The 23742-nt window shown below is 36.5% G+C and overlaps 1 protein-coding gene across 8 annotated transcripts in view; it reads left to right on the forward strand.

Moving 5' to 3' along the window:
• EIF4G3 (eukaryotic translation initiation factor 4 gamma 3) overlaps positions 1–23742 on the forward strand; it is a 330571-nt gene that overhangs the window by 83862 nt on the left and 222967 nt on the right. For all 8 annotated transcript variants that reach the window (XM_072827973.1, XM_072827981.1, XM_072827975.1 and 5 more), the window contains one exon: positions 16810–16885. The gene's annotated coding sequence lies outside the window, so the exon portion shown is untranslated. Of the gene's footprint in view, positions 1–16809; positions 16886–23742 lie in introns of those variants that run through there.

Raw genomic sequence — 23742 nt, forward strand, 5'->3', positions numbered from 1 at the left:
AGGAAAATATTGATCACTCCCCTCCTTCATATAGCTGTGATAATTCTCTTGCTAATACTATCATCACTTGTTTCGTTAATAAAACTATATATTTGACAAACACATGAAGAGTATAGCTGTCTTGTGGAGTGCCTTACCTGCCCTGCAGCCTCAGAACTCAAAGTCTTTCTTATGGACAAGACTTGTGACTGTAAACACTAATTAGTTTTTAAAATATTTTATTTATGCATTTAGAGCACAAGCGGGGGGAGGGAAAGGGACAAGCAGACCCTGTGCTCAACAGGGAGCCTGATATGTGAGCCCCCTTCTCTGACTCCAAGATCATGACCCCAGATGAAATTAAAAGTCAACCATTCAACTGGCTGAGCCACCCAGGTGCCCAAAATTAGTGTTTTAAATACCTACCATGAAAAAAAAAAAATACCTACCATGATAGCTAACCTTATTGAGGTTTATTATATGTAAGACACCTTAAATATATTATTTCCATTTTGAGAAATAATCACCATTTTATTCAACTTAAAAAAAAATACTAAGACAGTTTTAGCAACAGGCTAAGTATAACAGCCTATGTGGTCTGAATCTTTTGATTCTCGGGATTTTTTTGAAGGTCTGCAGGTTGGTTACCTTTGTCCTGATATGTCAGCAGTTAGAGGGTAAAGAAAGTGTTATGGATTTAGTGTTCACTTTCCTGGATAGTGGTGTGGCTGGCCCTAGGGTACTCCAGTACCACTGCATCTGTGGGGTTTCCTCCCACCTCAGTGGCTAAGGGCAGGGTCCTTTGCTGATTTTGCCTTTGTCTTACCCTCAGGGCTGTGGTCCTTTTCCTTCTTTCTCTGCAGTTAGTTAATTAATTAATTAATTAAAAAGATTTTGTTTATTCGTGAGAGACACACAGAGAGAGACAGAGACATTGGCAGAGGGAGAAGCTGGCTCCATGCAGGAAATCGGATGCAAGACTTGATTCTGGGACTCCAGGATTATACCCTGAGCTGAAGGCAGACGCTTGACTGTTGAGCCACCCAGGTTTCCCTCTACAGTTTAAATATTATGTTAATGAACTTTGAATTCTGTATCCTTAGATCAAATTTTTAGCCTCAATTGTGTATTTATATACCCAGTTTGTGTATTTTTGTCTCCAGTAGGCATTTCAGACCTCCTGATTTTCTTCTCACTCCTTCTTCCACCTGTTCCTTTCTAGTTTTGGTAAATAGTACTATTACCTAAGTAGCTGCTCAAGATAAAGCATCTATAAGCCATTCTTTGTTTATACCTTTTTTTCTTTTCTTTCTTTCTTTCTTTTTATTTTTTGAAGGGTCTGCAATTTTACTCTCCTTGCAAGATAACAAGTTAATCTGTTACTGTTTATTGGATCCTGGAACAACACCCAAAACTCCTGAGTCAGAGACAAAGGACTTTATTATTCCTAGCAAAAGTAGTAGCCAGTGCTTCATATTAGCTTGTATCTATTCTTGTCTCATATACTTTCCTTCTTAAAAAAATGTATTTGAGAGAAAACAAGTCAGCAAAAGAGTACAAGTGATGTGCGGGGCGTGAGGGAATGGGGGTGGGCAGAAGGACAAGCAAGTTGTCTGCTGAGTGCGGAGCCGGTCTCTAGGCTCAATCCTAGGACCCTGAGATCATGACCTGAGGTTCACCTCAGATGCTTAACAAACTGAGCCCCTCCTTTCCTTCTTACTGCAGTAGTAAATCCTGTTGATTTTTTTTTTTTTTAATCCTGTTGATTTTAACTTGGCTTTTTCTCTCCTATTTATTTCTTCTGCAGTCTTCTAAATCTTAATCATCTCTTACCTAGACAATTGATATAGTCCCTAACTAGTCTTATTTCTTCTTCTACCCTCTTCCAGTTAATTCTTCATAAGGAATCAGAGTGGTCTTTAAAAACACTACTAATTTTATTCTCCTCCTCTGTTTAAACTCTGGTATTGCCCAAGACCTTAGATTTCACACTGCTTACCAGATGCTACACAGCTCTGAAAGATGTAACTCACACTTAAATTTTTAAACTCTCTGATAACCATTCCCTACACACTTCTTCCTTCCTCTAGTCTCGTGATCCTTGAACACAGTCCTTTCCCACTTCAGGTTTTTGCATTCAGTGACTCTCTTCCTGGAATACTCTTTCTCTTGCTCTTCTAGGATTTCCATCCTTCAAATCTCCACTCAGATGTTACCTCTTCTGCCTTATTGAGAATACTATAATCTACCTCTGATATCATTCATTTTCTTTTTGAAAAATATTTAAATTCAGTTTGGAGCAGTCCGGGTGGCTCAGCGGTTTAGTGCCGCCTTCAGCCCAAGGGGTGATCCTGGAGACCTAGGATCGAGTCCCGCATCAGGCTCCCTGGATGGAGCCTGCTTCTCCCTCTGCCTGTGTCTCTGCCTCTCTCTCTCTCTCTGTCTGTGTGACTATCATGAATAAATAAATAAAATCTTAAAAAAAAAAAAAAAAGAATCCAGATCTGCATGATAAAATGAAATAAGCACCAATGTAAAGTGTTCTGTATACATTGAAGTGATTGGTTATTATGCACAGAATACCTCAAACCTACCTTTGTGGCAACGTTATGTGGAAGGAAAACACATGGAAAATAATTTATCACAGACAATGTGAATTAGAAAGCAGAGTTATGAAGTAAAGAAAGTTTATATAATCTGTGGTTCTTTGATAATACAAAAGTGTCTGTCGTCTGCTTTACTCTCACAGGATTATGCTACATCCACCTCTTGTTAAGTGGTCCAAGTATGTCAGTCTGTTTCACTGGAAAAGACTAAAAGGAGACTTAGTAACAGTTCTCAGATATTTGAAGGGTTTTCCTATAGAGTAGTGTCACTGGGTATGTAGAATCCTTGCATTTGATGTTAGCTTGAATAGTGAGGCACTTCAACTATAATGTGGTATGGCTTTTACTGTTGATGAAGTAACCATGAGTTTTTACCTTGCGAAGTTATTTCTACTGGTCACTTTTTTTTTTTTTTTTTTTTTTAAGAGGGCAGCCCCGGTGGCGCAGTGGTTTAGCGCCGCCTGCAGCCGGGGTGTGATCCTGGAGACCCTGGATCGAGTCCTGTGTCGGGCTCCCTGCATGGAGCCTGCTTCTCCCTCTGCCTGTGTCTCTACCTCTCTCTCGCTCTCTCTGAATGAATAAATAAGTAAATCTTAAAAAAAAAAAAGATTTTATTTGTTTATTCATGAGAGACACAGAAAGAGACAGGGAGAGGGAGAAGTAGGCTCCCTGCAAGGAGCCCTATGTGGGACTCAGTCCTGTATCCCCAGGTCATGCCATGATCTGAAGGCAGACGTTCAACTGCTAAACCATCCAGGCATCCCTCTACTGGTCAGCTTTTATCTGTGTTACCGTTTTTTTAGCATACATAAATACTTTGACTCATTTCTATGTACTGTAATTAAATCTTTCCTTTGGTACATGTACAAGCAGTATTGACCCGCTTGTTTAGTATTAAGGTGCCTCGGCTTGGAGTTGTTGAATATGAATAGAAAGGAGTCTTTTCCAGTTATTACTGAACATAGAAGTTTGCTAAGAGTATTGTTAAAACCTGGCTGGACAAGTTTCCATATTGCTAGATCAATAGACTGGGTTTAAGAGGATCCTTACACTATTTAGATCTTATATTGCTTTCTGCCATTGAAAGAAGTGCAGTTTGCTGAGGAATCCCAACTATCCCATTTTCCTGTTGGCAGCCTGTTTTGCTATTATGTTGCATAACACTTTTCCTTATTTGCTCTGTGGATGAGACATTTCTTTTTAGTTCATTGGACTAGATCAGGTTGATGAAACATTTTGAGTACATGAATCCTTTCTGCAGTATTCTAGATTCTGGGGATAGAATGGTAGACAAAACAGATAAGGTACTTGCCCCACTGTGGAGTTTAATATTATTATTTTAAAAATTCATTATAAAACTACATAAAACGATACTCACTTTTTGGATAACAGTTTTATTGAGGTATAATGTACACAGAATTCATTTAAAATGTACAATTCACTGGTTTTTAGTATATTTATAGACTCGTGCAATCATAATCACAGTTTCAGAACATTCAGATTACCTCACAAAGAAACACATATCCTGAAGCCATCATTCCTCCTTCCCCCATTTTCATCAATCCCCTCCAGCCCTAAGCAACCACTAATTGTTTCTGTTTCTACTTTTTGTCTATATATTTGTCTATTCTGGGTAGCTCACTTAAGAGGAATTGTACAAAATGTAGTCTTTTGTGACTGGCTTCTTTCATCTAACATTATGTTTTCAAGGTACATCCATGTTCTAGCATGTCTCAGATCTTCCATTTCCTTTTTTTGCCAGATAAAACTCCATTGTATGGTATATTTCATTTGATGTATCCATTTTTCAGTTGATGGACATTTAGATTGTTTTCACTTTTTGGCTATTGTGAATAATGCTGATATGAACATTCATGACGAATTTTTATTTTTTTTAGAACACCCAGGGGTGAAATTGCTGAGTCATATGGTGACTCTGTTGTTTAACCTTTGGGGAAATTCAGTATTCACTTATTGTAGGTATATATCAGTGAATTCTGATAAATGTGGAGTTTTGTAACTTCAACACACTGAAGATGCAGAAAAGTTCCATCACTTGATTATAGTCCTTCAGTGCTCTTTGTAGATAACCTTTTCTCCATGCCCTAGCCCCTGGCAACCAGTGAGTTTTATTCTATCCTTTTAGTTTTACCTTTCCCAGAATGTTGTATAAGTGGACTCAAAACCTTTTTGAGTCTAGTTTCTTTTACTTAATTAGCAGTTGATATTCATTCATGTTGTTCTCTCAGTAATTCATTCTTTTTTAATGCCTAGTGGCATTCCTTATATGGGGGTATCAAATTTTATCTATTCACCAGTTATTCACAAGGTAATTGGACTGTTTGCCTTTTTTGGCCATTATGAATAAAGATGCTATAAATATAGTGCTTAGGCATTTTGGTTGAATATAAGTTTTCGTTTTTCTTGGGTAAATATGTACAAGTGGGATTGCTGGGTCATAGGATAAATTTCTTTACCTGTGTAAGAAATGCCAAGTTGTTTTCCCAAGTGGCCGTACCATTTTGTACTGTGCCAACAACAATATGTGAGATTCCCAGTAGTACCTTATCCTCAGCATTTGATATTTTTTTGTCTTCCTCTCTAATAGATATAATGATAGCTCACTGTTTTATTTTGCATTCCCTAATAACTAACGATGCTTAGCATTTTTTCATTTGTTTGTCTGTCATCTGCGTATCTATTTTGGTGAGGTGTCATTTGTTCAAAACTTTTGCCCATTTAAAAAAAGGTAGTCTTACTGTTGAGTTTTGATACAAGTCCTTCTAGATACAAGTCCTTTATCAGATATGAGATTTTGCGTGTATTTTCTCCATTCTAGATCTTTTCATAATTATATCTTTTACAGAGCAGAAGTATTCATTTTGAGATCCCCAATTCATCAATTTTTTTCTTCTTTTACAGAGCATGCTTTTAATATCATGTCTGAGAACTCTTGGCTTAATCCATACTAGCAAATATTTCTTCCTAAAGGTTTTTCAGAAAGTCTTAGTATTTAAAATTTTGCATTATATCTGTGGTTCATTTTGAATTAATTTTTGTTTAAGGGGTGAGGTACATGACAGTAGTGATAGCTATTGTTTTGTATATGATTTTCTAATTGTCTAGCACCATTTGTTGAAAAGAGTGTTGTTTATTTAATTGCCTTTGCACATTTGTGAAAAATAAACTTACTAGGTTTGTGTGGCTCTGATTTTTCTAGTCTGTTCATTGATCTGTCTGTCCTTTTTCTGACACCACACTGAAATTCATGTGTTTTAAGGTTTGGATATTTCTTCTATGCTCCCTTCCATTTATTTATTTATTTATTTAGTCAGTCAGTCAGTCAGTCAGTCACAGAGAGAGAGAGAGGCAGAGACACAGGCAGAGGGAGAAGCAGGCTCCATGCACCGGGGGCCCGACGTGGGACTCGATCCCGGGTCTCCAGGATCGTGCCCTGGGCCAAAGGCAGGCGCCAAACCGCTGCGCCACCCAGGGATCCCCGCTCCCTTCCTTTTGTTTAGTCAAAGCCAGAAACTTCATTTTTCCTATCATTAAAAAAAAAATTATAATTTTCTTTTATATAGGAATAACATTAGAGCAGTATCTCAAATTCATGAGTCATTTCTTCCTTCTTATTTGGATTTGTGAGCCACCATTTGACCCCAGAAATAGAGGATTTACCATGTGGTGATAATGTGGGAGATTGTGTACTTTCTTTCCTAGGAATATAGACTGAAAATGATTGCGTTGCATGCAGGTATACCTGATAACCATTTTCTGCATCATCCTCGTGTACTGCACCATGTCTTTAAAAGAAAAGAAGATTACAAAATCAGAAAGAGCTAGATTCATTGATAGAATCTCCATACATTTTGTACAGAATAATAATGCCAGATGTTAAGGTATCAAGAAAATCCCCTGTAGCTTTTGCATAGTCAGCAGTTTTTCATTTACTTATTTTTAAATTTTTTATTTTACTTACTGTAAAGATTTTATTTATTTATTAAAGAGTGAGTGCTTGAGAGAAAGTATGAACAGGAGGAAGGACAGAGAGAGAAGCACTCCCCACTGGGCAGAGAGCCTGATGTGGGGCTCATCCCTGAACCCTGGGATCATGGTCTGGCCAAAGGCAGGCACTTAACTAACTGAGCCACCCAGATGCCCTAAAATTTTTATTTTTTAAATTGTGGTAACATATATACATAACCTAAAATTTACCATTTTAACCTTTTTATTTTAATTTTTTATGATTTTTAGTAATCTCTACATCCAACATGGGGCTCAAACTCTTGAACTTAAGACCAAGAGTCACACATGTTCTACTGATAACGAGGCACCCCCCATTTTAACCTTCTTAGAATGTAGAGTAGTGTGACATTAAGTACATCATGTTGCTATGCTGCCATCACCACCATCCATTTTCAGGACTTTTCCTAACTTGTCATAGTTCTTTTTTTTTTTTTTTTTTTAAGGACTTTATTTATTCATGAGAGACAGAGAGGTAGAGACACAGGCAGAGGGAGAAGTAGGCTCCCTGTGGGGAGCCTGATGTGGGACTCAATCCTAGGACCCCTGCCAGGATCACAACCCGAGCCAATGACAGACGCCTAACCACGGAGCCACCCAGGTGCCCTGTTATAGTTCTTTTTAAGCCTAAATTCTGTTACTAGAATTTCAGAACATTGTAATTATGATCTCATCTTCATATTACATTTTAAGAATGCTCTACCAGTTCAGGTAAATGTCAAGTCCTTGAAAATTTTCCAAAGCATGGAGTTCTACCTATTAAAAACTTGTAGCCAGCAATACAATGTTTTTTGAAGGATAGCATTTAAAATCTGTCGGATATATGTTCCCTACCTATTATTGTCTGGATCCATATCCAGAGAAATCTAGCATATTTATTTTTTGTTATCGAAGACCATTTGAGTGATTCAGATGTAGGATACAAATGGAATTGCTGACTGTTCTTCCTCTTTCTTAATGAAATTTCTTTGAGGTGGGCATTTTTTGAAGGAAGATGGATACTTTGTTGCCTTCTGCTTTTGCTTTGTCACATGGATTATGTTTTAATCTGAATTGGGAGTTAGTATAACACTTAAATATTTGTCTTAGAATTAAAAACTTAGAGAACTAAGAGCTTGGTTTGAAATTTGTGAGTATATTTTTCGTGTGTATATCACTTTGTCTCATAGAAAGTTGATATTTTTGTCTTGAGTAGAAGTATTAACAGCATAGTCAGCAGCTGTTTTCTTTGGCTATATATATATATGTATATGTGTATGTATATATATATATATTTTTTTTTTTTTAAACCTTATCTAAGCAGTGCATGTTTCTGGGTAAACTTTTTTTTTTTTTAAAGATTTTATTTATTTACTTATGAGAGACACACAGAGAGAGGCAGAGACATAGGCAGAGGGAAAAGCAGGTTTCCTTTTGGGGAGCCCAATGCCAGACTCTATCCCAGACCCCAGGATCAAGTCCTGGGCCAAAGACAGATGCTCAACCACTGAGCCTCCCCAGTACTTCTGTCTGGGTAAATGTAAATGTGTCTGTCAGGAAATCAATTTCTGAGTTAGTATAAATCCAGAATTCTGAGTCGAAAACCAGAGCCATAGCAAGGGCTTTTCTGGCTAAGCACTTTGAAACCAGTTTTTCCAGATTTGTAAAACAAAACAAAACAAAACAAAACAAAACAAAAACCACCCCTCAGTATAATGGGCCTTAGTTGTTAACATTCATTTGGTGATTTCTAAAGATATTTATTTATTTATTTATTTATTTATTTATTTATTTATTTATTTATTTATTTTTAAGATTTATTTATTTATTTATGATAGACATAGAGAGAGAGAGAGGCGCAGAGACACAGGAGGAGGGAGAAGCAGGCTCCACGCTGGGAGCCTGACGCGGGACTCGATCCCGGGACTCCAGGACCGCGCCCCGGGCCAAAGGCAGGCGCCAAACCCCTGAGCCACCCAGGGACCCCCTCTAAAGACTTTTAAAGCCAAAACAGGATAGGAAAGAAAGTAGGCTTTTTGCCATTTCTAATTTCAATATCAAAAGAGTTCAGAAAACTCATTTTTTCTGGTAAACTAGCAAAAACTCTGGACAGAAGGCAGAAGTTAGAATATATGTTTTGCAGTAAAGATATTAATGTGTTTAATTAAGGGGTGGTGCCTTAGGCCCTGCTGGAGGTGTTATATAATGTAACAACTCTGTTAGATTTCTACCAGTGGAAAAATTCTGAATTCCAGTAAGCGACTTTGCACCTAAATTTATAGTCCAGCGTTCAATTGAATTGAAACAAAGAATAAAATTGGCCAGTTTTATTTCCCTGAAGTTTCAGTGGCAAAAGATAGAAAGCAGTGAAGAAAATTTTGGCTTTCTTAGAACATTGGTATCTTTTTTTAAAAAAATACATTTCCATAAAAATAAAAATAAAAAACATTTCCTTGTGGTTCCTGGGTGCTCAGTCAGTTAACTGTCTGCCTTCATCCCAGGTCATAATCCCAGGTTTCTGGGATTCCACCCCTCAGTGGCTGCAGATTCTCTGCTCAGGCAGCAGCCTGCTTCTCATTTTGCCTGCTGCTGACCTTGTTTGTGCGCATAGGCTCTCTCTCTGTTAAATAAATAAAATCTTTTTAAAAAAAAACATTTTCTTACAGACTCCAAAGTTAAAGCCAGGAGTATGTTTTGTCATAGTGTTTAGGTTTAATCAGTTTCTGTTTTGCTTTTGTCCATTCAGAATTACTAACATTGTGACTTCTGCAATTTCTATAGTTGCTGGGTAGAGACATTCAGGATGTTGTGCTTTGTGGGACATTTTACATGCTTGATGTTTATGTTTGACAACTTCAATTTATTCAGTCATGTCTGTTTCATCTTTCATAATAACATGCATTAATCTTAGCACAGTTTTATGCTTGGGTTTGAGATGAGCTCTTTCTCTGGTACCACCTAGGTAAGTAGTAATTAGCTGAGGGTTCTTTACTGTTTCGCTGAGTGTTCCATTCTGGAATTTGCTTGTCTTACTGATCTATAGTTTCTAGAGTAGTACAGCTCTAGCCCGTATCTTTTTTGAAGCTTTTCCCAGTGTAGGAAAAGGTTAATTTAATTTCAAAGATTTTATTTATTTATTCATAAAAGACACAGAAAGAGAAGCAGAGACATAGGCAGAGGGAAAAGCAGGCTTCCTGCAAGGAGCCCGATGCACAACTCGATCCCCGATCCCGGGATCAGGACCTGAGCCAAAGGTAGACGCTCAACCGCTGAGCTAGCCAGGCATCCCAGAAAGTGTTAATTTTAAATTAAATGTTATTGTGATAAGATATGCTTATTCTAAATTTGACTCATTTAAAGTGTACAATGTTTTTAGATTCATGCATTCATAGATATGTGCAGCCATTACCACGGTTTTATTTCTTTTTATTTTATATTTTAAGATTTTATTTATTTATTCATGAGAGACACAGAGAGAGGCAGAGACACACACAGGCAGAGGGAGAAGGAGGCTCTATGCAGGGAGCCCAATGTGGGACTCCATCTCAGAATCCAGAGATCATGTTCTGAGCCAAAGGCAGATGCTCAGCCACTGAGGCATCCAGATGTCCCACCACAGTCAATTTTCGAACATTTTCATCATCCCAGAAAGAAACCCTGTCCCTCTTAGCTGTCACCTCTCTCTCTCTTCATTTTCCCTAGTCCTGAGCAACTACTAGTCTTTCTGTCTTTATAACCTATTGTGAATATTTCATTTTTAAAAAATATTTTATTTATTCATGTGGGCAACAGAGAGACAGAGACACAGGCAGAAGGAGAAGCAGGCTCCATTCAGGAAGCCTGACCCAGTACTCGATCCCAGGTCTCTAGGATCACACCCTGGGCCAAAGGCAGGCGCTAAACTGCTGAGCCACCCAGGGATCCCCATGTTTTCAAGAATTCATCCATGTTCTGGGATGTATTAGTCCTTCATTTCTTTTTATTGCTAAATAAATATTTTGGTGTATTCTTCTATTCATTAGTTGATGGACAGTTTAGTTCTTTCTGTTTTTTGACTATTATGAATAATGCTGCATATATGTAAATATTCAAGTGTAAGATTTTGCAAGGACCCATGTTTTCATTCTCTTGGGTGTATATCCAAGAGTGAAATTGCTTAGTCTTATGGTAACTCAGTGTTTAAACTTTTGAGGAACTGTCACAGACTCTTTCAGAGTAGTTGTGTTGTTTCACATTCCCACTAGCAATCTATGAGGGTTCTATTTTCTCTGCATCCTTACTGAAACTGGCTTTTTGATAGTAGCCATCATAGTCGGTGTAAAGTGGTATCTCATTATAGTTTTGATTTGCATTTCCCTGGTGATTAATTATATTGAACATCTTTTCTTTTTTTTTTTTTTTTTTGAACATCTTTTCATGTGCTTTTTGGTCAGTTGTATATCTTCTTTGGAGAAATAATGTCTTTTCTGGTCATTTGTCCATTTGAAATAATGGGTTATTTGTGTTTTTATTACTGAATTGTAAGAGTACTTTATATAGGGATCCCTGGGTGGCACAGCGGTTTGGTACCTGCCTTTGGCCCAGGGCGTGATCCTAAAGACCCGGGATCGAGTCCCACATCGGGCTCCTGGTGCATGGAGCCTGCTTCTCCCTCTGCCTGTGTCTCTGCCTCTCTCTCTCTCTCTCTGTGACTATCATAAATAATAAAATTAAAAAAAATTAAAAAAGAGTACTTTATATATCCTAGATATGGATTATTTATATGACATATGACTTGCAAACATTTTTCCCTACTTTGTCAATTGTCTTTGCACTTTCTTGGTAGTATCTTTTGATCCACAAAACTTTAGGTTTTTTTGAAGATTGATTGATTTACCTATTCTTTCTGTTGTTTTTGGTTTTGTTGCTGTCTAATAATCCATTGCCAGATATGAGGCCATACAGATTTATCCCATTTTTACTTTTGAAAATTTCTAGATGTAGTCTTTATATTTATGTTTTTGTCTCATTTTGAGTTAATTTTTGTGAAGTAAGCCTTCCAGAATCATTCTTTTGCGTGTGTCTATCCAGTTGTGCCTGCGGAGGGGGATAATTTTAATTTAAATTTTTAGATTTTTATCTTTTTAAAAAGATTTTATGAATTCATTTGAGAGAGAGAGTGAATGGAGGGAGAAGAAGAGGGATCCTGAAGCATCCTCTGCTTTTCAGGGCAGAACCCAGCTAGAGGCTTGATCCACAACCCTGAGATCATGACCCGAGCTGAAACTAGGAGTTGGTTGCTCAACTGAGCCACCTATCCCCTCATTTTTAAATTGAGTTTCTATAACTAGTCAGTTAATGAGTTTCCATGTGCAGCAAATCTCAAACATTTTAATGAGTATAATTTTATACTCTTAAAATATTTCTTGAGACATTGTAAATTAATCTGGATAATTTTCTATATCATAAATAGTGACAAGATTTTTTTAAGAGTTTATTTCATATAGGCAGTTTTTAAGAATGAATTTCAAATGGACAATGTGTTTATTCGTATTTCTTAGAGAGAATGAGAGAGGGGCAGAGGGAGAAGGAGAGAAAGAGTCTTAAGGAGGCTCCATGCCCAGTGTGGAGCCTGATGTGGGATTTGATCTGAGATCATGAGATCAAGCGTTGGATGCTTAACTGACTGAGCCACCCAGGTGCCCGCTTATTCAGTTTTGACTAGTTCATTTCCTGTAAAATGCTAAGTTAAATTTTGTTTTGTAGGGGTAATTTTCAAAGTATGCTAGTTTACTTAAATTGGATTTCTATAATTTTTAAAGTACATATCCCTTAATGAGTCAGAATTAACATTAAAGGGAATATAGCTATTTCTAAAGCAACTATATTTGAAACAGTGCTTTTTTTGAGAAATAATGTTTGATATCATTATGAAACAGGTTATAGTGTAGAAATTCTGCCCTTATTCTTATATCCTATACAAGTTCTCTTCCTTTTTCATTATCATACCTGTTTTGATTTCATATATCGAAAGAAGAGGGGTTCCTGGCTGGCACAGTTGGTAGAACATGCGACTCTTGACTTTGGGGTTGTATTTTTGAGTCCCACATTGGGTGTAGACATTATTTAAAAGTAAAATCCAAATTAAGAAAGAGACAGGGAAAGGAAGGAAGAGAAAAAGGTATAAATTAATGAGTATTACCATATTGCCATAAAGCTCAAATAAGAAATAATGCAGAAAAAGATCTTTTTCATTTATTTGTCTTCATTTCCTGAAATCAATTGCCTGTGTCTTCTCTAAAGTAATTTCTACAATGAGATTTTTGTACTCTTGCTTTCCTTTTCAATGAAGCAGTAATAACTTGAGGCTGTCACTTTAAGAATATTGCTTTCGCTGAGTATTGATCCAGGATAGTAGCTTTTCTTACAGTGGACTAGGGCAAAGTTTGGGAACATTCAGCTGGGGTCTATAAATGGAACATTAGTGTTTCAGCATATGGAGAAAGATTTCTGTTGACTTTAATTGCTTGTTTTCTGATTCCTTAAAATATACCTTTTGAGGAGATACTGATTACTGGTCAAACTCAGGGTCTGATATGTCTTTGATCAAGAGGCTTTTTTCCTAATGAGAGAGTTTGTCATTCATGAAATTTCAGTACACACATGTGCTTAAAAAATTATCAGTTCCTTTCTGTTTTTTTGACATAGGTAGGAAACATTCAGATTATTATGTAATCTCTTAGATCTTTGGATTTCTTTGAAGAAATTTGATCTTTGAAAATTTTTTATCTGCCTAATTGACAATGTGGAGGGTATGTAGTAAGTAGCTTAATAATTTAGAGTCTGTTATATTTTAATACTCTTTAATCTTCACATTTTATTTATTTCTGTTAATTTTTTATTAGAAAAAGAAAGTGGGGAAGTAAAATATTTTGCATTTGTATTTGTAGTTAGAGTCTTAAATTCAATTGTTACATACCATCTGTCTAGATTTGCTAATGATTTTCTTGTAATTCCTAATGATTTAACTCATAGCAGTTTGAACTACAGAAGTGTCAAGTGGGTATGCCTACTATATTTTCAGTTATGAAATTTAAAAAATAAAAACATGCTCTAGAGCACTGCCCATGCATATTACTCTGCTTATTGATTGAATTAGAATTTTAAGTGGTACTATAAGAAACCATTTGCTTGCTAACTTGAGCTCAAAGGTTAAATAGGTAAATATCCAATGATTTATGCTGGTGATACAGAGCTTGATGAAAGCTGGTAATAAGCTTAATGGCAGGCAGAATTAGGAGGAGATGTGTTGTAGTGAAAGAGCTTTACATGCCTATCATTTCTTTGAATTCACTTATTTATGGCTGGAAGTGCCTCTTTCATACTGATTTATTGAGCTGGGTTTCAGTGGAAATGGGGCAAAACAACTTATTTGCAAATTAATAAGGTTAATTTTTATAGAAGTATTATTTATATACGATAAAATTCACACTTTTCGAGTGTACAATTCAGTAGGTTTTTTTTTTTTAAGATTTTATTTATTCATGAGAGATTCAGAGAGAGAGGCAGAGACACAGGCAGAGGGAGAAACAGGCTCCTTGTAGAGAGCCTGATGTGGGACTCAATGTGGCGCTTGATCCCTGGATCTAGGATCACACCCTGAACCGAAGGCAGACACTCAATATTTAGCCACCTAGGTGTCCCTAATTCAGTGGCTTTAGCATATTAATGAAGATAGGTTATCATCATCATTAAATTAAAGGAGAAAATTGCTCTGTAAAATAAGCTCACTTGGTTTGATACATTACCTGCCCAGTACTAAGTGTTCATTTACTATTGGGCAGATGATTCAATTTGGGCCAAGAATTTGAGACTTTCTAGAATTTTCGGGTGACACACTTCATTGAATCGCCTATTAGATGAACTTATCATTTAGTTCTGTCATGTGGATGGGGGCAATCATATTTTGACCAGATTGTGATACTGTTTTTTACTTTGCTGTAAAGTATTCTGTCTCTGGACACAATGATGTAATAGGAAGAGCGTGGTCTTTAGACTTTAGGGCGACATGGCCTGACCACTTAGCCTTGTTAACTTGAGAGAATTACTTTTTGTTGAGCCTCATTTGACAGGCAATACTGTAAAATGATTCAGTGAAGACAGCATAGTTGGTTAGACTTGGAGGCTACTTTAGATTCAGATCTCCTGACTTCTATTTTTGGTTTTCTTTTTTATAGAACTATGTTTTTATTTTAAAATAAATAAATTTTACTCATAACTTCGTTTTAGGAAACAGTTTATCAGTCTACAATATTGTGTTAGTGGTTACAGAGAATAAAATAAACAAAATCAACATTCTGTATTTGTCGCCCAGGAGAAAGAATATTTGTTACTTGGACTGTTGACCATAGATATGTGATTGCCTCTTCACAAATCTTGTAATTATATTGTTAGCCAATAAAATAACTACTAGAAATCAGGAACCCTAGCCTTCTTTTGTAAGGTTAAATGGTGTGGGCTCAGCTTCTGGGGCATAGTACTGAGAACTCTCATTTGAGAACTTATTCTCATAGGGTGAGAATTAGCCCTAGCTAGCAAAAGCAATAGCAGTTGGCTCTGCAGAAGAAAGATCGTCTCATATTTTCCACCATTCATGTGACCACAATGCAGAACTGTAATTCAAGGAAAGTTTTATGTCAGCCAAGGGTAATCTTCATTCTGAAAGAATTAACAAGCTCATAATTAAGGACTTTTGTTTCGGAACTTGTTAGGCTTATGTTTTCTACATTGCAAGCATATCTGTAGCTCGGATGAAGTAGTTTATGAAATGCCTTAGCTTTGCTATTTCTTGCCGCATTTTATTTTATTATCTTTTTAAACATTCCAAATACTGTTTACTTCCTTGAAATCCTACAGCATTTTAGATCCGTTGTGTCTAGGGGTTGATGACAACACGTTGAACTGTGGTCTGAGGTTGCTAGTTTTAAGAATTGTCTAGAGACTGGTACGGTGTTACTGATTTTGAGTGACTAATGCTTTGAGGGTTTTTGCTTTATTTTTTCTGTTCCACTTCAATAAACTGTTGCTACTTAAGTATAAAGAATTTCTCTTATTGATTCAGATTTCTGTAATTTGTGGTCATTCATATAAAATTATTATTTGTAGCTGTCATTTTGTGTTCCAAAATGTTTCACTGAATTAGGAAGTAATATGATATGAGAAGTATGAAGTATTTGTTAGGTTTAAGGAAACATTCAGTTTCATTTTGCATTTATTATATTTATAGTCCTTTTAAAAATACATTTAAATTAGTATAAACACACAATAGAGTTATGTAATCTTATTTTCTGGAGAGAATTGCTATTAATCTTTTGGTTGTCTAGTTGGTTTTTTTTTTTTTGGGTTGTCATTCTTAAAGAGGTAAAATATCATTTTGCCAGGTAGATGGAGCTCATGTCATTTGGTTTTGAAGCTGATTAAAATGATAGTCTTTTGTCCTTTGATAGACTATCCTGGCAACATGCTGAAATATTTTAAATATTATGCTGAAGAACCTTTATGGTAAAAAAGAATGAATTAATTAATTTGAGAGAGAGAGAACGTACATGATAGAGCACAGGCAGGGGGAGAGCAGAGGGAGAGGGAGAGGGAGAAACAGGTTCTCCACTGAGCAGAGAGCTGTTGTGGGGCCTGATCCAGGACCCTGAGATTATGAGTTGAGCCAAAGGCAAGACACTTAAACCCACTGAGCCACCCAGGTGCCCCGAGCCTCTTTTTAATTTATAGTTGGTGGGTAGATATGGGGAAAGTAGCAGCTAAAATAGAAAAACAAGGAAACAATTGTATTTGCCATTTCTGAGTAATTAGCAGAACAGACTGTGTCTTTTTCAGTAATTTGCATGCATCTTCCTGAATATCCTGTTTATACTTCTTTAGTCTTTTTCTCTAGAGAGTAAAGGTAGATTCTCATCATGGACCTGAAGTGTGGAGGCTTGTGTAATTTTATTTGTTTTGAGTTGCCATGGAATGCTTATCTTGGGAATCACTTTTGGAGAGATTGAGCTGATTACTTTAAGAAATTTGAAATATTTGTTTTCCAGTTTTGTGGAGAAGTAAATGAGTAACCTTACTAATTGGGTGACGAAAGTTGGGTCATTGACAGAACTTTATGATGGTAAATTTCTGTTAATGCTAAAGGAAGGCATTTTTGAGTTCTCTTATCCTTAACTCGCTCTTCTAGAATCCCTAGAGGACCTGTGCAGCAGCCTCTCGAGGACCGAATCTTCACTCCTGCTGTCTCAGCAGTGTACAGCACGGTGAGTACCTCAAGGACTGCTGTCGCAGTGCCTGACTTCTTGCACATGAGCCTTTGATATCACAGCAATGTTTGTTTGATTGGCATGTGAAGGTTTGGTAAATGGTTCATTAAAATACCAATTTAAATTAGGTGTATTTAAGAAGGGTCACTAGGCCTTTTTCCTCATCATCTTAATTTAATAATTGGGTGTGAAACAAACATTGTTTTAAGATAGATTGGCTCATACATATGTGATCTTATTCCTCCTTTTTCATCTTTCTGTAATTCCCCTGTGGCCTTGTCTTATAATTCTTTTAGGAAATTGAGTTTTAATTTTCTTTTTTGATGTTAAAAATCTTTTTTAAAAGTTTTAATCTTTTCAAAGTTTAAATTTTTGAATGTAGAGGATGAAGGTCATAAAATTAGAAGCAGATTTCAGGTGTCTCACAGTGATCTAAGGGAATTTAGTGAAAATGTAAGAGTCAGATATACCTTTTTATTATTTCAGTTCATCATACCATTTATTCCTCATCCTACAAATAGGGTATGATAAAGCACTGATTCTTATCCTTTTGGGTTGTGAATTACTTTTAGAATCTGAATGTAGTCACAATACTTTCTTCTCAAAAAAGAGCATATACCCAGTGTTTATGTATAATTTCAGAATTTCACAAATATTCATTAGGCCATTCATCAGCCCAAAGTTAAGAATTTTTGATTAGAGATACAAACATGATATATATGGGAAAGGAAGAAGTCCTTTCATTATGGAAGTGACACTAAGCTGAAAGATATAGGATGTCTCTAGGCAGAGTAGGGAACAAAAGACCTTCTAGGAAGTTAAATTCAGAGGCATACTTAATGGAATGAATGGCCGCTAGTCAGCTTACTATGGCATGTGTGTTAGGTTTTGTAGCAGAAGCAGAGATGAGCTAGTAGATGGGTTTTGAAAGTTTTTTTTTTTTTTTTAAGATTTTATTTATTTACTCATGAGAGACAGAGAGAGAGAGAGAGAGAGAGAGGGGCAGAGACACAGGCAGAGGGAGAAGCAGGCTCCATGCAGGGAGCCCGATGAAGTGGGACCCAATCCTGGGTCTCTAGGATCACACCCTGGGCTGAAGGCCGCACTAAACCGCTGAGCTCCCCGGGCTGCCCGGGTTTTGAAGGTTTTAAGATTGTCATGGAGAGTTAAAACTTTATTGTACAGGAACGGTTAGGATGATTTCCCTGAAACAAGTCTCAGTTTACAGATTATAGATTAACACTTGTAAATTATTTTTTGAACCCCCTGACTCTTAAAATTGATTCAATTTGGATGACAAATTGCCTGATCATTCTAATAATTAAGAACCTTCAATTTACATTGAAGAGCAGCCTTTAGTTTTTTTTCTGACATAAACTTTCTATAGGCCAAAGGGTTTTTTTTTGTTTTGTATTGTTGGTACTGACCTTAAGGACAGCTTAATTTTTGTGTGGCATAACTCTTAGAATATACATTTCTTCTAATGATGAAAGTACTCTTTAACATTCAATTATTATTTTCAAGAATAAGATAGAAGAAAATGAAAATTTCTAGTAATCTGATTTCTGGAAGCAACTACTGTAACGATTTTTTGGGTATAGTTTCCTTTTTTCTTTCTGTTTTAGGCTCTGTATAAGATATTTTATTCTAGTTTGTCAGTTCATATTATAATATTAGCTTTTCCTGTGCTATTGAAATATATCATAAATAATAGATGGCTGTCTATTTTGTCATAAGAATTTAATATACACTGAACAGTTCACAAATATTTCTTGAGCTTTTAAAGTGTATCAGGTACTGTTTGGTGTTGTGGATGTAGTAGTGAGCAAACCAAACCCATTGTACTCATAATAGAGTTTATTTTTTTTTATTTTTTTATTTTTATTTTTTTATTTTTATTTATTTATGATAGTCACAGAGAGAGAGGGGGGCAGAGACACAGGCAGAGGGAGAAGCAGGCTCCATGAACCGGGAGCCCAATGTGGGACTCGATCCCAGGTCTCCAGGATCGCGCCCTGGGCCAAAGGCAGGCGCCAAACCGCTGCGCCACCCAGGGATCCCTCATAATAGAGTTTATAACGTTCTGTCGTTTAGAAGAAAAGTAAACAAGTGTATGTGAAATATAGTAGTGGGTAGGAATAGGGCTCTTGATGAAAATGAGACAGTATAAAGGGATAGAGAATGACTGAACAATCCTACTTTTCCTAGGGCTCTTGGGACATTCTGTCTAAAGGCATGATTGAAGTAGAAAGCTAAGAAGTGAGGGAGTGAGCCTTGCATATTTCTAGGGAAAGCATATTTCCAGTAGAAGGAACAGCAGTGCAAATGCTTAGGGATAGCAATGTGCTTGATGTGGTCTTAGAACTGCAAGGAAACTAGTGTGGTTGGAGAAGAGAGAGGTTAGGGAGAGAATTCAGAGAAGTCTCTGAAGCATGAGATTATGTGGGGCATTATTTACCATGGCAAGAATTTGGATTTTATTCTATGTGCTGGAAAACCATTAGAAACAGGAGCAATAGGTCTGAATTTCCTTTTAAAGACCACTGTAGCTGTTCTATACAGAATAGACTGATGAGGGCAAGTGGCTGTGGTGGTGAAATAGAAGCAAGATGACGAGTTAGAGATTATTATAATAAAAAAGGCAAAAGATGGTGGTGGCTTGCTCTAAGTTGGTACAGAAAAAGATGAGTAGTGGAATTTGGTGTATATTTCGAAACTCAATAGGATATCGTATTAGCTTGGATGTGAGATGTAAAAAAAGAATAAAGAGTGATGTTATGGATTTGACTTGAGTAAATGAATGAAGGTAGTACTTTTTATTCAGAACACTGGGTGAGAAGCAGGGTTTTTGTTGAGAAAAATCAATAGTAGATATAAATATTATTTAGGTGAGAGGTTAAACATTGTTTCTAGTATTTCATTTTTTTAAAAATTTTTATTTATTTATGATAGTCACAGAGAGAGAGAGAGAGAGGCAGAGACACAGGCAGAGGGAGAAGCAGGCTCCATGCACCGGGAGCCCGACGTGGGACTCGATCCCGGGTCTCCAGGATCGTGCCCTGGGCCAAAGGCAGGCGCCAAACCACTGCGCCACTCAGGGATCCCCTGTTTCTAGTATTTCATATTGGAAATAACTTACTTGAATTTAAAGCCTTTCCTGAATTTTGGATTATTTTGCAGAACAAATTCTAGAAATGATATTACTGAGTTAAAGTGTAGCTATCTATGTTTTTGAAATGCCTTATAAATGAAGACATGTGACTTCTTAAACTTAGTACTTTGGAGAGGAAGTTATCCAAATCCCACAGTGTCTGCTACAGAGTTTACATGTCATGTTATGAAGCAAAAGGTTTGAATTTATTTTTGTGTTAGATCATATTTGACTTTTCTGTTTGAAGCCACTGCCTTTTATACAGTCCTTCAGTTAATTAAAAAAGTAGGTGCATCAATTATATATAATGCCTATTCTGGAATGACAAGAAATTTTATTTTAGGCAATAAAAGTTACCTTCAAATTTGGCAGTCTTCACTTTTTTTTTGATCAGTTGTTTCCATTGGTAGCAATTTTAGTCTCTGCCTCACTTTTATAGTGTTGTACATACTAACTGAATGAATAGGAGAGTAGTTGACCAGGTGCTTTGACATTTTTAATCCCCCTTCTCAGCCCCAGGAGTATGTATTGGTCACTATTTCTCTAGTGTCTGGGTCCATTAGCATCATTTCTGTAGCATGAAGTAAAGGCTAACCTTTATTTGTTCACCTACTCCTGCCTCACCACATGATGCCCATATGTCTCTTGAATTGAGTTGGTGAATTCCTTGAAAGGTAAAAATGAATCCTGGCCAGTTTTTAAAAATTATACAATCAAAGATTTTACTTTTTTATGTCTGTTTGCAGGCTTTCTACCTTTATTTCAGCCATTATGGATAGGTTTTCTGCTGATAAAGTATCATCTGCAGTAGGAATTTTTTTGGTTTTTGTTTAAAAAATTTTTTTAAAGATTTTATTTATTTGTTCATGAGAGACACACAGAGAGAGGCAGAGACACAGGCAGAGGGAGAAGCAGGATCCCTGCCGGGAGCCTGACCCGGAACTCGATCCTGGGACTCCAGAATCAAGGCCTGGGCAGAAGGCAGGTGTGCTAAACTGCTGAGCCACCCGGGGATCCCAGACTTTGTTTTTTGAAGGTCGATTTATTTATTTTAGAGAGAGAGGCAAGTGGGAGAGTGGGAGAGGGAGAGACTCTCAGGCAGACTCTACACTGAACATGGAGCCTGACATGGGGAACAATTCCAGGACCTTGGAATCATGACCTGAACCGGAACCAAGAGTTGAATGCCAAACTGGCTGTGTTAGACACCCCAGGACTCAGTTTTTATAGTGCTGTGATATTACATGTTTTAGCCTGATTATCATTCATTCATTCATTCATTTTAGCCTGATTTATAGAAGTTTCTCTTTGGGATATTTATCAGGGATGGGAGAGACAAGTTTGTCATTATTCGTTTTTAGCCATAATTTCATTGAGAGTGATTGATTATGTGAACATAAAAGGAATAAAGCCAGTAGTTTTTAAGCTCTAGTAAGAGAAATATATACTATATGGACGAGAGAAAATGGTACAACTGAAGAGGGATGAGCTAATTTGATGTATATTTATTAGTAATTGTCATGCTTCTGAAAACAAAATGAAATTTCACCATGTTGTATATTTTTGGCTTACCATTTTATTTAGAGAAATTAGATTTTATGGCTATTTTTTAGAAAGATTTTTATTTATTTATTCATGAGAGACACACAGAGAGAAGCAGATACTAGGCAGAGAAAGAAGCAGACACTAGGCAGAGGGAGAAGTAGGCTCCCCACAGGGACTTGGATCCCCAGACCCCAAGATCACAACCTGAGCCAAAGGCAGACCCTCACCACTGAACCACCCAGGTGCCCCAGATTTTATGGCTATTAAATATTTTTCTTTTAAAGTGAGCTCTGTACCCAGTGTAGAGCCCAATTTGAGGCCTAAACTCTTTACCCTGAGATCATGATTTGAGCTGAGATTAAGAGTTGGTTGCTTAACTGAGCCACCCAGGTGCTCCTAAGCCAGTATTTTTAATATGATTGCAGAAATGAACTTAATACAAAATTTGCTTGGAATAATGACTCTACTACAAGAAGCAGCAGTCCTATATTTTGGTGCATTGGAAGAGTTATTAACTGCTTCTTCAAAATTCCAATAAATAAGGTGAATAAATTACTCCTTAATAGTGTAACATTTCATGATCCTGTTCAGCCAGCTTATACTTCTAAAGCCTTGATTCTGTCATCTTGTAGTTCTGTGACATCTAAGTAGAAAATCATGCTTTTATTTTAATTTTTTTTTCAGGTCACTGATAAACACTGGGTAGACCAACATGTCAATGGAGGTACCTGCATAGGGACAAAATTTAGTATGGGTTGATCAACACTTCTTAGACAGTTGTATCCAGCAAGATGTAAATCTACTTAATTGTCCAGTGATCTATCATAATAATAATAATCATCATCATCATCATCATCATCATCCATTTTTCCCTCCAGTGGTAAATACACCAGATGAATTGATTATTTATGTAGACTTTATTTTTAAAAATAGCTTCATTGGGGTATATTTGATACACTAGATAGATAGATAGATAGATAGATAGATAGATAGATAGATAGTCCTAATGGTTTAGATGTATCTAAAATGTACTATTTAAAGTATATAATTTGGTAAGTTTTTTTTTTAAGATTTTATTTATTTATTCATGGGTAACTTTTAACATATATGTACACCCATGAAACCTTAGCTACAATCAAAATTAAGATATGCATCATTCTTAAAAGTTTCTTTATTTCTTTCGTAAATTTTTTTCTACTTTCCCCCGACCATTGTTCTTTCTGTTATTAAGGATTCATTTAAAAATTATAATAATAAAAAAAAGTATAATAGGAAAAGGAATAATGCAGTAGATACTGGTTGTTTTTTGTTTTTTGATTTTTCTTTTGTGACTCAAGTTAATTATTTCAAGATACTTCTTTTTTTTGTTTTTTAAAGATTTTGCTTATTTATTAATGAGAGGAGGCACAGAGAGAGAGAGAGAGAGCGTAGAGACACAGGCAGAGGGAGAAGCAGGCTCTATGCAGGGAGCTCGATGTGGGAGACTCGATCCTGGGTCACCAGGATCAGGCCCTGGGCTGAAGGCGGCGCTAAATTGCTGAGCCACTCGGGCTGCCCTATTTCAAGATATTTCCATGTTGTGTTTATTAGTAGCATCTTCTTGGGAGGAAAAGTAAACTTTAGGCTTAAGATTTAGGGCTTCATAATCACATGTCCTATATATTCTTTTCCCCCCTACGGTAGAGTTTGGTTTCTTCAATTGTATAATCACATGATTATACAATTAGGTTGTTTTCTTTTTTTATATAACATTGTATGTTAAATCATCTCCCATGTTATTACATAACAGAAACATACACATAAGTTTAAATATCATGTCTGTGAGGTGAACCATAATTTATATAATCAGTAAATAATTTGTGGGGCTCCTGGGTGGCTCAGTGGGTTAAGTATTTGCCTTTGGGTCAGGTCATGATCCTGGGGTCCTGAGATAGAGCCTGTTTCTCCCTCTCCTGCCTGCCACTCCCCCTGCTTCTTTTCTCTCTGTCTTTCTCTCTCCCCCTCTGTCAAATAAATAAGTAAAATCTTTAAAAAAATAATTTTGTGATATATACATATGCATAAATAAAATACATATATGTGTGGATTTTTTTATCTATTTCCTTAGGCTACGATTCTCAAAAGTAACCTTACTATGTTAAAACACAACATACTTTAA

The sequence above is a fragment of the Canis lupus genome, chromosome 5 (assembly GCF_048164855.1).
Source record: "Canis lupus baileyi chromosome 5, mCanLup2.hap1, whole genome shotgun sequence".
NCBI classification, from domain to species: domain Eukaryota; kingdom Metazoa; phylum Chordata; class Mammalia; order Carnivora; family Canidae; genus Canis; species Canis lupus.